Consider the following 15,701-nt stretch of genomic DNA (forward strand, 5'->3'; position numbering starts at 1 on the left):
TTTAATAAAAAAGAAAACACGTTTTAACCTTTTTGAGTGGGATAAATTTTTTCCACCTGTGTCATTTTCATTATACTGTATTAGGATATTTGAGTAAAACTGTCTATTGAGAATAAATGTGTAACTGACTATTTTGCATTTAAAAATCAGTACTCTGTAAATTATTTAGAAAATTAAAAATTTTGAAGAAAGGATTGTTGAAAATTGTTAAAAAACAGTGACATTGGATTAAAACAAATCAAAAGACCTAGTCATACCCTTGTATATGTATGTGTGTGTAAAACTTTATAGGACCACCAAAAAGAGTCCCCTTTCATATAGATGACTAAAAAATATTGGTCATACGTATTATAGAGGTATTGTTGCATAGCAACAAACATATAGTGAAATGATATTGTTTGGAATATAAACATGGACTTGTTCCATTGTACATGTAATTTTAAATTTAAAAGTATCACGTTGTATCGTCAAAACACATAAATTGCTTTAGCTGGGAACTCTCCCCCCTATATTTATTATGAACATTTCTTTTGATAACACTGCCGTCATAAAATTGATAGCCATTTAACAGAGGCAGTATAACATAGTATCAATATTTAAGGACTCAGGCTCTGGAGTCATATTTGGGTCTATTTTTTGTCTTTACTGTGTCTCCTTATGAGTTACGTAAGCTTCAAACTTAGTTTCGTCTCAGTAAAATGAGGGATAAGAATAACACGTCTTTTATAAAGTTGTTAAGTTTAAATGAAGTAATCAAAAGCAGATAGTGACAGACATGTTGTGAGTCTTCAACAAATGCCAGGTTTGTTTGTTTGTTTATTTATTATTGTGGTAAAAAATGCATAACATACAATCTACCATTTTAACCATTTCAAAGTGTACATTTCAGTAGTGTTAAGCACATTCGCATTGGTTTGCAACCAAGATCCAGAACTTTTTTCTTCTTGCAAAACTGAAACTCCCTACCCTTTAAAAAACAGCTCTGTATTTTCTCCCCTTAGCCCTGGCAACCACCCATCTACTTTCTGTCTCTATAAATTTGACTACTCTAGGTACCTTATCTAAGTAGAATTGTACTTTTTATGACTGGTTTATTTCACTTAGCATAATGCTCTCAAGGTTCATTCATGTTGTAGCATATGTTAGAATTTCCTTCCTTTTCAAGGCTGAATAATATTCCATTGTATGTATATACCACATTTTGTTCATCCATTCATTTGTAGATGGACACTTGGGTTACTTCCACCTTTCAGTTATTGTGAATAATGCTGCTGTGAACAGGGTTGTAGAAATATCTCTTGGAGACCCTGCTTTCAGTTCTTTTCAGTATATACCCAGAAGTAGAATTGCTGGATTATATGATGATTCTATTTTTAATTTTTTGAGAAACCACCATACTGTTTTCCATAGTGGCCACACCATTTTACATTCCCACCAACAGTGAACAAGGGTTCCAGTTTCTCCACATCCTTGCCAACACTTGTTGTTTTGCGGTTTTTTGATCGTAGCTATCTTAATGAATATGAGGTTCTTCTCTAATTTTTATTTATTTTCTTCTGCTTGTAGGCTTACTTTGTTCTTCTTTCTCTAGTTTTTGTAAGAAAGCTTAAGTTACTGAATTTAGGTCTTTTCTTTATCTAAATTTGCATTTACTAGTATAAGTTTCTCTTTAGATACTGCTTTTGCTGCCACCCATGAATTTTGATAAATTGTATTTTTATTTAATGACATCTTATTTTTGAAAGATACTTTTGCTGTAAATAGTATTCTAAGTTGATGGTTTTTTGTTTTGGCACTTTAGGAATGGTGTTCTGCTGTCTTCTGACTTGCATCATTCCTCTGTTCATAATGTATTGGGTTTTTTTTTTCCCCCCTCTCTCAAAAGACTTTTAGTCGATCTGATTATGATATGCTTGCTGTAGTTTTCTTTATGTTTCTTGTTTTTGTCTTGGCTGAGCTTCTTGATCCTGTACGGTTTTTGGTTTTCATCAAATATAGAGAATTTCAGGCCTTTCAAGAACTTCTTCACATATTTTTTTCCCTTCTCTTCTTTTTCCCTCTCTGGCAATTCCAGTTACCTGTATATTAAGGTTACTTCATGTTGACCCACAACTTATTGATAGTCTATTCTTTTTTTTTGTCTTTTTTTCCCTTCTGTGTCTCATTTTGGTTAATTTCTGTTGCTGTGTCTTCAGGTTCCCTTGTCATTTCTTCTGCAATTTCGAATCTCCTGTTAGTCCTATTCAATGTATTTTTCATTTCACACACGATAGTTTTTACCTCTAGATTTTTGATTTGTGTCCTTTTTATATATTACTTGCCTCTACTTAACATTTTCAGTCTTTCCCAAACCTCTTTTTTATTTATTCTGGTAAAATGGATATAACATGAAGTTTGCAATTCTAACCATTTTCAAGTGTATATACAATTCAGTGGCACTAAGTACATTCACAGTATTGTACAACCATCACCATGGTCTATTTCCAAAACTTTTTCATCACTGAAACAGAAACCTGTAACCATTAGGCAATAATGACTCCCCATCCCTCCTTACCACCAGCCCCAGGTAACCTCTGTTATAATTTCTGTCTCTGAATCTGCCCACTCTAGATACCTCATGTAAGTGGAATCATACAATATTTGTTTTTTTGTGTTTGGCTTATTTCACTTATAATGTTTTCAAGGTTTCATCCATGTTGTAGCATCTATTAGTACTTTATTTCTTTTTTATATCCTGTAGCTTTTTGAACACAATGAATACAGTCATCTAACTGTTCTAATGCTCTTGTTTATTATTTATATCATCTGTGTCATTTCCTGATCAGTTTTTAAAAATTTTTATTGGCCTATAGTTAATTTACGATGTTGTGTTAGTTTCAGGTGTACAGCAAAGTGTATCAGTTATACATATACACATATCCACTCTTTTTGAGATTCTTTTCCCATATAGGTCATTACAGAGTATTGAGTAGAGTTCCCTGTGCTATACAGTAGGTCCTTATTAGTTATCTATTTTATATATAGTAGTGTGTATATGTCAATCCCAGTCTCCCAATTTATCCCTCCCCCCCAATTCCCTGGTAACCATAAGTTTGTTTTCTACATCTGTAACTCTGTTTCTATTTTGTAGATAAGATCAGTATTAACTGATTTTTTTGACATCTGTTTTTTGAGTTTTATTGATATAATTGACATACATCACTGTTTAAGGTATACAGCATAATGGTTTGACCTACATATCAATATATTGTGAAATGATTACTGCAGTAAGTTTAGTTAAGCAATTGATTTTTTTGTACTTATTATGTGTGGAGTTTTCCTGCTCCTTGGCTTTTACATGGTAACTTTTCACTGTTAGGTATTACTGATTTTACCTTTTTTGTGTGCTAATATTTCTGTATTATTATAAACGGTCTTGAACTTTGTTCTAGGATGTGGTTGTGTTTCTCGATTCTTTTGTGTCTTGCTTTGTTGTGCAGGTAAAGAACAGTGGTTAATGTAGGGGTAATTTTTCCATGCTACTGAGGCAAAAACTCTTGAGTAATCTACCTCAAGCTCCGTGAATTGCAAGGTTTTACACTATGGCTAGTATGACAGGAACTATTTTCTACGCTCTGTCATCTCTCTCCTCTCTGGTAATCTGCCCTTTAAGCTGCCTTGGCCTCCCTGGGTTCTAGCTCTCATCTCCTCAATCCAGGGTGACCGCTAGCCTCAGCCTAGGTTCTCTTTCCAGGAATTGGGCATCTGGAAACTGTCTTTAGGTGGTAAGCTGCAGTCGTTTTAGGGCTCACTATTTCTTTCCTCTCAGGGATCACTGTCCTTAATTTTTATCCCGTGTCTTGAAAATTGTTGTTTCACTATTTTTCTTGGTTGTTTAGGTTGGGGATGGGTAAGTGGATAATTCCAGTCCCTATTACTCCATCTTGGCTAAAAGTGAAGTTTGTAGATATTTTAACTTAATTCCCTAAATGTTAAATAAAAATCCATTATCAGACTATGGTAAGACCTGTATGAAATAAATTTTATTATATGCCATAATTTATGTAAAGTGTTTATCACAGTGCTGGCACATGGCAGAACTGTTATCCTTATTATCTCATCAAAGGATCTAATGTTGGTGTTTTTCTTTAAATGTTAATTATTTAAGATGAGATCTAATCCAGTTAATTATAACTGCACCATGAGAGAGTGCTATTGAAGGGAGTTGGTGTAGTGGTAAAGAATATTGAGAAAGTAGATAAATTATAGCAGAGACTCCTATTGGCCCAAATATCTATTATATTCTACTTCTGTACTGGGAAAACCCCCAAGATTTACTTGGTTTGAACTGAATGTAATAAAGACTGTATATGTGTACACACAACTATACACACATAAATGTACATGTTAACATATATATGTGTTAAAATATCTGTATGTCAAAAAATATATATATTTTTTAGCAGTTTTTGTTGCGGTGAGTGATTGGCCACACAAGTTGAGGCTTACAAAATGTGAACATAAAGGGGTTTGTGAGTAGCATCTTGGAAGAATCCTTACAGGGAGCTTATGTATCCTTTTCTTGTCATTTGTTTTTAACGGCTCTTGTTGGTGCTTGCTGTCCCACATCATGATGTGGAAGCAGTGTCTTAAGGTTGAGGTAACAAAGCTGAGAAACCTGGGTTCCTTGATGATCATTGACCCTTAACTGTTTTGAGGCAGACAAGAAGGCACTGAGGGGAGTTTTCTATCACTTGCAGCTGAACCTAATTTGAACTGATAAATTCCCATCATTTCCTTAATATTGTCAAGGAAATAAGGTGCTTAGAAATGTGTAGCGAAGGGCAGTTTATTTGGTTTTTTAAAAATAAGTTTTAAAAATTAATAGTTAGTCTTTGTTAGAGTTCCTTTTATGTACGTGTCTTATGTTTTACAGACATCATTTCATTCCCTTCATGTCTTTTTTGCAACAATGCGGCAGGGTTGTAATATTATCTTTGTTTACTGATGCTATTGAGGTTCAGAGAAGTTATGTAACTTGGTAGTAGTTGCAGAGTTCATATTCCATTTCAAGTCTGTCTGACTCCAAAATCACTCTTTTTTCAGTAAGCCATTCCTTTTCTAACACCTTTGTTTTAAATCTTTATTTTTGAGACAACTTCTGGTTGGTAAATTAATCCCTTTACTTAGGGGGTACACTGCGCAAGTGACTAATTGTTTTAGGCCACTATTTCTTTGGTTATTAATGAAGAATGAGAAGTTAAACTCCCCTGAATCTGCAGAGTTGAAAACTGCCATAAACCCTAGACTAGTGGTAATTCAACCTTAAGGTTTACATCATAGATGATAATTATTCTGAAGGTCTCAACCTAGCCTTTGCCTTAAGTCATTTAACTATTCTAGTGTTCTTTGTCAATTAAAGATTTAGTTTTAGGCATGGTTAGCCTTAATTTACTGTAGTTAAGATCTGAGGAATATAACTTGACTCTTCTAGTTTATTTGTAGATTCTTAATTTGTTGAGAAATTTTGATGCATTTTTGGTTTTCATTCTCTTGTTTTAGCCTAGTCTTATTGTTCAGTAATGACATGATAGCAGTCACAGGACAAACACATCACATCCTAGGAGCGTTAAGAGTGCCAAGAATTACTTAAAATACATGATCACATAAAACATTTACTTCTTAAAGAAATTTAATTTTTGTAGTCTGTTATGAAAAATATCTTTAAAGCCTGGGTGTTCTAGAACTCGATTTACTTGGTATCTCTTAAGTGAAATAAAGGCTGATTGCATACCTGAAAGAGAAATTCCCTGGTGGAAGAGACAGATGCCAGAACTATTGAGAATAAGCCCTTGTTTGTATAACCTTTTAGTTTGTTGAGTCTTTCCTTTTTTGGAGTACAGGAAATTAAAAAGTATGGAAGAATTTGCCATTCCCAGCTGGTCAGATGTTCACTATGCTGTAGAAATTCTTAACGCTACTTTTATTATTTTATAAATCTGGTATAATTTTTCTCTTTAGTAGTTGATGAAGTATGGATGTAAATTTAACAAGGAAAGTTGTTTAAAATTGATAATATTATATATACAAATGTTGTGTAAATGCCATTGCCTCCATTGCCTCCCTTTCCTCCAGCCTCTGATACTGGATATTATGTAGTTTTGTTTTTTCTTCTTTTGCGTTTACAGTACTTATCTACTTTTCTAACTTTTCGTGTTTGAGTGCTACCAGTTGAGGGTAGTTGTATTGAGTAGTTATTTTTAAGAGAGCTGCCTTAGAATTGTATCCAAATATGCCTCTGCCCAATATGGTAGCCACTAGCCACATGTGGCTTAGTTAATTAAATTAATTAAAATAAGTTCAGTTCCTCAGTTACACTAGCCTTATTTCAAGTGCTCAATGGTCACATGTGGCTAGGGGCTACCATATTGGACAGCACAGAAATAGAGCACCTGTTGAGTATCTGAAATGCCGATAATCAGATTGTGACCTAGTGCGATTCTTATTACTTTAGATATAGGTCATTTAATAACGTAATTATTGGTTCTGATTTTTAGCAGAGGTTGTTTAGAAAGGTGAGATCATTCATCTCTACATATAAGCCTTCCTACATTTTGATGAAAGTTTTCTCCCTATATTTTGAGGAAGTTTTCAGAAGTCATTATATAGTGTTGCCTAGTTAGCAGATAGGACTTTGTTCTTTGTTAAATGCCTTGCCAGAAAAAAGTTATGGATATCTTTTTAGGTGTTTATTACATTCCTGATTCTAGGAGTAATATGTGGTTATTATAGAAATTTGGAAATGTAAAGAGTAAAAAATAAAAACTTATAACCACCCAGAGATAATTACTCTTATTGTGTTTTGGGTTTTTTTTCCCCTTTGCTATTTTTCTGTTTTGCTAATTAAATCTTAAAATTTTTTAAAAACTGTTGAGAATGTACCTCATTGTCATTTTGTTCTTAACATGGTGGCATAAGGATTTCCCTAGATATTCTTAATTTTTTCTTAAACTTTAAAACAAGCGCACCACAATATTGAATATAATTTGGACATAGTGTTCTGTGTAATGGTGCTTTTGTAACACTGATTACAGGGGTATGTCTGTAATTTGAATATAATCATTTTAAGAAAATTTTTACCTTTTATAGTAATTATGTGCTTTAAGTTTTTGTCTTTTAGTAGTGTATAAGCCACTTGAGTTTAAGGACTATGCCTTAATTACCTTAGATCTTATTTGCAATGAGACAGGATATAAATAAAGTTATTTTACTTATATTTGCATTTCCAATTTATAACAGTTGTACATGGCATATAGTTTACTATAATTTTTGATGAATTGAATTAATTTTTGATGAATTAATTTTTGATGAATTGAATTTAGATAATTGGATTATCCATTTTCATAGGTTTTGCCTGTGGATGGGAATATGCATGAAATTTTAATAAAAGAATAATTCAGTTTTTAGGACATATTCCTTGCATTGAAGGACTATAGTCTCATTTGTAATATACTTTTTTCCCCCGTTGTAGCTCTTGGGGATAGTTTTCGGATATGCCATTTAACGAGATGAGTATTTTTTCAAGGACATCCATATTTAAGCATCTTATTTGCCTGGCTTTATCACATGCCGCAATATGGTTTAGCTATTTGAAGAACGTCTTCAGTGGCAAACATGAATCATGGGTGCTGAGACACTGGCCAAATTTAATTATGATATGGCTTTTGTAACTTTTAAAAGTTGATTTCAACAGTGTTCTGATACATGGCAGCATGAAAAGCAAATTTAATAATTGTATAGTTAATATTTTGTTTTCTAAACTTACTGAATTTGATGTCCTGTAAAATGTGGAGGATATGAGACCTTATTTATGGAATATAGCATGTTATATGTTGAAGATTATATTGGTGCCAGCAAATGTAGTCCTAAACCATTCATATGATATTTTAAATGTACTTAACAGTCCTGTGTTTCATTGTATAATAGTGACTAAAAAGCCAGATATGCGAAGTCTGAATCAGTTCCTTTATAGAACATGTAGACAAAGCATATAGGTCAGTCAAAATTAAAATTGGTTAAAAAAAGAGTAGCAAATCAAAACACATTGTGGTAATGTTTTTAATTGCTATGTTAGACTATGAGGAGAGCATTATTGTTACTCTGAAATGCATATTATTGACTGAATAGTTTTTTCTTATCCATTTAAAAATATACTATGTTTTATTCATTGAGCAATATACTCTTTTCACATTTAAATCTACTTCATTTTTTTTTGCAGGGGGAGAAAAATTAATGTTTTATTTCTGTTTACAATGGTATAATTTGTTGAATTGCTATAAGTTATAAATAGCTTATGAGAAAAGAGAAAAAGTGTCCCTTATATCGAGAAAATAAAACATTAAAGAACTAGCAAAGTTTTAAACAAAAAGGTCATAAAAATTTTATAATCATCCTCATCAGTTTATTCTGTCCTATTCATTCTTCTTAATAGCTCTGTAGTATTCCATTGGATGTGTTATAAATTATTTATCCATTACCCCTACTAAAGGACTTTTAAGTCATTTTAATTACTTACATCTAAGTATCAAATGATATTCTTAAAATGCATGTTTATATATTTATGCAGGCTCTAGGAAAAGGCTAGAATTTATTTTTTGTTATTTCCCACATTTCAATTAGTGTTACACATTTTTACAATAAGAACAAAGTATAAGTTTATGATTATAATGAAAAGCTTTCCTTAAAAAGTTGGTTAAATATTTGAGGGAAAAAATGAGGTTGTTTTCTCTCATTATAACGTGCACCAAAATAAATTCCAAATAGACGGGTTGGGGATAAAGGTAAAATATAAAACCATAAACAGCATGAAGCTATATGAAATGCCTATCTGATCTAAGCATAACTGATATGAAAGCAGTCATGAAGACAAAATTGTAGTTTTTATTTGCTGAAAGTGAACACAACTAAAAGAGAAAGTTAAAAGATAACAAACTGGGAAAAACCATATGCCCGAGAAGGTAGATAATGCGATAATATTCTTAATATAAAGAGCTTGTGTAAATTCACCATACAGCCTCAGATATCAATAGAAAAATGTTTTAAAGGTTTTAGGCAATTCACTAAAGGGCATAGTTGTATCTAATCTGCCTATTGAATTCTTAATTTCATCTGTTTTGTTTGTTTGGTTTTTTTTTTGCGGTATGCGGGCCTCTCACTGCTGCGGCCTCTCCCGTTGCGGAGCACAGGCTCCGGACGCGCAGGCTCAGCGGCCATGGCTCACGGGCACAGACGCTCCACGGCATGTGGGATCCTCCTGGACCGGGGCACGAACCCGTGTCCCCTGCATCGGCAGGCGGACTCTCAACCCCTGCGCCACCAGGGAAGCCGTCATCTGTTTTTAAGTTTTAGAACTTTCATTTGATTATTTAATAAAATTTCAGGTTCTCTGCTGAAATTCTCCATCTTATTATCATGAACATATTAGTAGTGGTGATTTTGAAGTTTGTTAAATTTCTGGATCTTTTGTGGGTCTGATTTTAAGAAAAATTTTTTCTAGGTTTTAATGATAGTTTTATGTCTGGTGTGATTCCTAATGCTTGACTGACTGCTGGACATTGTATATGAACATCTGCTTAGATGATTTAGGCTCACCGCCTTGTGCCTCCTTCCCTCCTTTCCAATTTTAGTCTCAGTGGTAGGATTGGCTTGCAGCATTAAGTCGGTAGTTGGTGGAGGTAGAAATCTTCCTGTTACATTGTCCATGAATTACGTGTTTCTTTCTCTTTTTTATTTTATTTTTAAAAATTAATTAATTAATTTATTTATGGCTGTGTTGGGTCTTCGTTTCTGTGCAAGGGCTTTCTCTAGTTGTGGCAAGCGGGGGCCACTCTTCTTTGCACGCACAGGCTCAGTAATTGTGGCTCACTGGCCCAGTTGCTCCGCGGCATGTGGGATCTTCCCAGACCAGGGCTCGAACCTGTGTCCCCTGCATTGGCAGGCAGATTCTCAACCACTGCGCCACCAGGGAAGCCCACGTGTTTCTTTTTTAAGAGTCTCAGTTCAGTATACCAGATATTGGAATTTTAGGGGGTTGATATGTAGTAGTTATTCTTAGGCTGAATTCAGAGCCAGTTGAGAGAGGAGTAAATTAGGGAACTAAATGTATTATTGGTAAAATCTAGGATATAGGTTCAGATTTGGGACAGATTAGATTCATTGTCCTGAATAGATTTGGACTCTTCCAACAGATAGATCTCTCTCACAGAGGCAGAGTCTTCCTTGCTGTGTTTATCACAAAAATGAGGATAGATGAGAATTAGTGTGTATCATTTATATGGGTCAAGATTCTAGTAAATTAAGTAATTTAGTGTAACTTAAAATAATTGTCAATAGCAGTTGTGCTCACTGTGTCTCTTATATACAACCTATGATTCTTGCATCATATATTTTTATAAATTTGGCTATAAAGCATGGATTTATAGTAAGTTGTAATGTTGAACATGCTGAAATATAAAACATTGTTTTGTGTTCTCAAGAATAATTACAAAATGGAATATTTTATGGTATTCATGCTCTCAGTATGATGACCTTTATATAAATCTGGTTATTTGCCTTTTATATTGAGAACTTATCTAGGATTCAGAGACTTTTGAGCCCTCAGAATTCTGTCAGTGTTACATATACTACAATAATGTTGGCAGTTATGAAGTCTGAAGTCTGAACTATATGAGTAAGTACAGGAATCTCCCACTTACAATTTGCTTGACTTTTGATCCCAACTCCAACTTTAACCTTTAAAAAAAAATTTTTTTTTTATCGTAAGTAAGACTTTACAGTAATGGCCAAACTCATATTTAGGATTTCCTGAGGGTTGCAGTCAGTGGTAACACAGGTAACGGCAAATATAGTTACACTACAATAAAAAATTCCCCAGATTTTGGGATCAGATTACCATAATGTGGACTAAGTTAGAAGAAGTAAAACATGGCAATACTTGTTACAGGGAAATTTACCAGGAAAAGAAAGTATCTTCAGGCCATCTTAGTTTGACTTTTATTGTACTTAATTAGTTCAGCCCATTCATAAAACCCCTCAAAAAATGTTGACACAGCTTTTATATTAAATGATTGGTTTCACACTTAGGAATGTTAAACTACCTTTTTGTGTTTTATGTTCTTTTATTTTTTGTTGTTACTACTTTTTGGCAGTTGTTGAGGAGAGTGATTGAAATAAGGTTTCTGGGAATAGAACCCTAATTTGTAATACTATTTCTATTTGAAATTAGAATTGGATTTATACATTTGGATTTCATTTACTGTTAGTTTGTAAGATGGATGGGGGTCATGTGTGTAGTTAATTAATGATTATCAAACCATGTTTATTAATACATATATATGTACATGCGCACATACATACCGTTTTGTGTGTATGTGTTTCATTTTTTTTTTTTTTTTTTCCTCGGTACGCGGGCCTCTCACTGTTGTGGCCTCTCCCGTTGCGGAGCACAGGCTCCGGACGCACAGGCTCAGCGGCCATGGCTCACGGGCCCAGCCGCTCCGCGGCATGTGGGATCTTCCCGGACTGGGGCACAAACCCGTGTCCCCTGCATCGGCAGGCGGACTCTCAATCACTGCGCCACCAGGGAGGCCCTGTGTTTCATTTTTAGAAGTATTGGGTTAGATTCAGATATGTTTGTATTAAGATATTATTGCCTGTCATTTTGGTGACAATTATTCAAGAAAGGAAGATCAGCTGTATTACCTAGTGCCATAGGAGAAAATAGCATTTATAAAGTGAGATGCTACTGATTTGACCACTTTAAATTATATGTAGAAACTGTTAGATCATTTTGCAGATTTTTGGACTTATACTTTTTTCTTAAATACAAACAATTCAGTATATTTTATTATACTGTAAACTACTTGAGATCATTGTGGTTAGCTTAATTATAGTCTTGGTATCAATAGTTTTTCAAGGAAATATGGCAATAAAATATCAGAGACCTCTACTTACTTACATCTTGTGGTTCACACCATTGACTTAATATGAATGAGTTTACCATCATTCTTTTTCCCAAGAGAAAACTTGATTTCTCTATGTATCTGTATTTTTCAATCAAGTCTGATACAGCTAACTCTTGTCTGTCAGCATTTGGATTGTTTATACTGTATGTTGTACATGCTGTTGGTAGATATTTTCTTGCTGTATTAGCTGACTGCAATACTACAGCTTTGTTTCTGATGGAAATAAGTTTGCTCACTAAGCTCTTTAGAGCAGGGACATTATCTCATTCATCTGTGCTATAGACATATTTGGCAAAACGATATCCCAGAACTATCAAATTTAACAGTAGAGTTCTTTTTACCTGTTTTAGTATTCCTTTGCTATGATTGTGAAAGGGAACTTATTTTGTAATTGTATCTTAAGTCCTTTGTGTTCCAAGGACTTTGTGTACTTTCAGTCATTTACTAAATATTTATTTGCAACTACCACGTGCCAAGTCCTGGTTTAGGCCTGGATTAGGCCCTGGGAACGTAACAGTGTACAAAATAGACAGAAATTCCCTGCCATCAGTTTAGATTTTAATGGGCAGCCAGATAATAATAAATAGTTAAGATAATTGTATGTAAGATAGTGATTTATGGTAAAGAGAAAAGAGTAAAACAAGGAGGAAGATATGACTATATAGGGTGTTGATAGTTTAGAAGGTGCCTTTTAAGTAAAAACCTGGTGGAAGTAGGAGAGCTGGGCATGCAGAAACGTGGATGTGAGCATTCCAGACAGAAGGAAATAGCAGATCCAAAGGCCATGAGTCAAGAACATGCCTTGGTGTGGTTTTTTAAAAAAACACTTTTAATTTGGTAACAGTTTCAAACTACAGCAAAGTTAAAAAACACTTCTGTATACACTTTGCTAGAGACCTCATTCAAATTTTGTTAATTGCCCAAATAATGTCCTTGAGACAAAAAGGATCTGATCCAGGACCATGAATTGCATCCAGCTCTCTTTAATCTCCTTCAATTTGGAACAGTTCCTCAGTCTCTCTTGATTTTCATTTGTTCACATACTGAAGATTACAAGCCACTCATTTTGTAGACTGTCTTGCAATTTGGGTGGTCTAATGTTTCCTGATGACTAGACTCAAGATATGTATTTCTGGCTGCAGTTTCACAGAAGTTACGTTGTTTTCTTCTTAATGAATCCTTTTTGGTGGCATGCAGTTTATCCTATTAGGTAGTGTTAACTTTAGATCACTTGATTAAAGATGATGTCTGTCAAGTTTCTAGTGCCCCCCACCCACCCCCATAATTAATAAGTATTTTGGGGGGAGATACTTGAGACTATGTAAATCATGTTTCTATTCCCACTTCAATCCACTAGTTTTAGCATCCATTGATGTTTTTCACCTAAATTAATTTTTACCATGGTGGTTGCCAAAGCGTGATATTCTGATTCAAGTATTCCTTCGACTTTTATTAGTTGGCATTTTACTGTAAGAAAGAGAATTAATTAATATCCTTTTAACTTAAAAAAATTTTTTTTTGGCTGTAGCACACAGCATGTGGGATCTTAGTTCCCTGACCAGAGATCGAACCCGTACCCCCTGCTGCGGAAGTGCAAAGTCCCAACCACTGGATGGCCAGGGAATTCCCTTTACTTTTTTAAAAAACTTGTATCTTGAAGTAATTATAAATTCACAGGAAGTTGCAAAAATAGTCCAGAATGGTCCTGTGTACCCTTCACCTAATTTCCTCCAATGTTTATATCTTACTTAACTGTAGTACATTAACAAAATGAGGATATTGACATTGATACAATGCATATGTATAGTTCTATTCAGTTTTATCATCTATGCACCTCCTTACTTTTGGCACAAGGTCATCTTAAAATTTTCCTGTTCTAGTTCTGGAATCAGCTATTTCTCCAGGGAGCCCTAATTTTTTTTTTAGTGGAGAAGAGTATTTCAAAACCATGGTCTGGGTGGCAGGTAAGCTCATGGCTGTTGAACTGTCCCTGCACTCAGACCCTTGCAGTGGACAGGCCAAGGAAACATGGGGGTGTCTATGTGTACACCCATATAGATATCTACATATTTTTATATGCTTTTATATATTGGAAATCACAAATTTACACCAATACCTCCAATTCTAGCCCAACACCCTGTATTCATTCTAGCTCTTTTTTCCCCCCCACATTTGTACCTGTTCTCCCAAAATTAAGAGCTGGTTCCTATTATCATATAGTTACTAATTTGCTCAGTTCTTTTGTATGCAGCCAGCTCACCACCCCACAGAACTGTGATGTTGCTCAGATGTACCGTCTTGTGAAGGCCCTGGCAGCTGCCGAACTACCTTTCTACTCTGTTCCACTTATTCCTTGTGTAGGGCCCCTGTTGTGATTTTAAAAACCTTTAGAAGGGGCTTCCCTGGTGGCGCAGTGGTTGAGAGTCCGCCTGCCGATGCAGGGGACACGGGTTCGTGCCCCGGTCCGGGAAGATCCCACATGCCGCGGAGCGGCTATAGGCCCGTGAGCCATGGCCACTGTGCCTGCGCGTTCGGAGCCTGTGCTCCGCAACGGGAAAGGCGGCAACAGTGAGACGCCCGCGTACTGCCAAAAAAACAAAAAACAATAAAACCTTTAGAAGGCCAGTGTGGCTGGAGTAGAATGAGTGAGAATGAAACTAATAGGGGATGAGGCTTGAGAGTTAACCAATTAAGTGGGTGAAGTACGATCGTGAAGAGCCTCATAGGTCATAGCAGAGAATCTGCGCTTTACTCCCAATGAAATGGAAGGCGTTGGAGGTTTTGAGTAGAGGAGTGATGGGATCGTCTCTGTGTTCCTTGAAAATAATCTGAAGGAGAAAGGAAGGGCAAAGCTGGAAGCAGGGAGACCTGGTAAGTAGGCTTTTGCAATAATTCATAGGGTGGTGTCTTGAACTAGTGTGATGGTAGTAGGCGTCGTGAAAACTGGTGGAATTCTGAATTCATTTTGAAGGCAATGCTGGCAGGATTTGTAGGTGTTTGGACTTAGGCTCTTGAAAGAAAGAAGTCAAGCGTAAAATGTGGATTGAGAAATGATAATTAGATTCAAAATGTGGAGGTCATTGATAAGCTTGAGAAAAACTTTTTAGATAGGGTGGTGGCGGTGGTGGTGGTGGTTGGGGGGGATTGATTGGAGTGAGTTTTAAAGAGAATAGGAAGAGAAAGGATGGGGGTGATGGCATAGATTTCTCTTTCAGGGAATTTCTCTATAAAGGCAAAGGGAGAAATAGAATGATAACTGTATGGGAAATCGAGTCAAGAGATTTTATTTTCTTAAGAGAGGAAGAAATAACAATATGCCAGTGGCAGTAATCAAATAGAGAATAAAAGATGAAGAGATGATAGGTTGGCTGTGGTGGGGGCAGAGGGGAGTAGTTACAGTGTTGTCTGTTAGTAGGCAGGAGGGGATGGGAGATGTAGTGTATAGGTGAGGGGTCAGCTGTAACTACGAATATAATGTAATGTAATGTGATTAATATATAATATAATGGCAGAAAAGAAAGAATATATGGGTATAAATGCCGAAGTATGAACAGATTTGGTGATGAGAGCTTGTGTAAATTCTCAGTGATGTAAGAAGCCAAGACCTTAGCTGAGAATGAGGTTGGGAGAGAAGATTTTTGAGGTTTGAGAAGAGAGGAGAAAGTGTGAAATCATGCAGGAGAGTGGGAGAGAGAATGG

General features: G+C 35.2%; 1 protein-coding gene across 1 annotated transcript in view; it reads left to right on the plus strand.

The window, feature by feature from the left end:
• The window catches only part of ROCK2 (Rho associated coiled-coil containing protein kinase 2), a 138,615-nt gene that overhangs the window by 26,337 nt on the left and 96,577 nt on the right, over positions 1–15,701 (plus strand). The window lies entirely within an intron of this gene.

This window comes from Orcinus orca, chromosome 13 (genome assembly GCF_937001465.1).
Source record: "Orcinus orca chromosome 13, mOrcOrc1.1, whole genome shotgun sequence".
NCBI classification, from domain to species: domain Eukaryota; kingdom Metazoa; phylum Chordata; class Mammalia; order Artiodactyla; family Delphinidae; genus Orcinus; species Orcinus orca.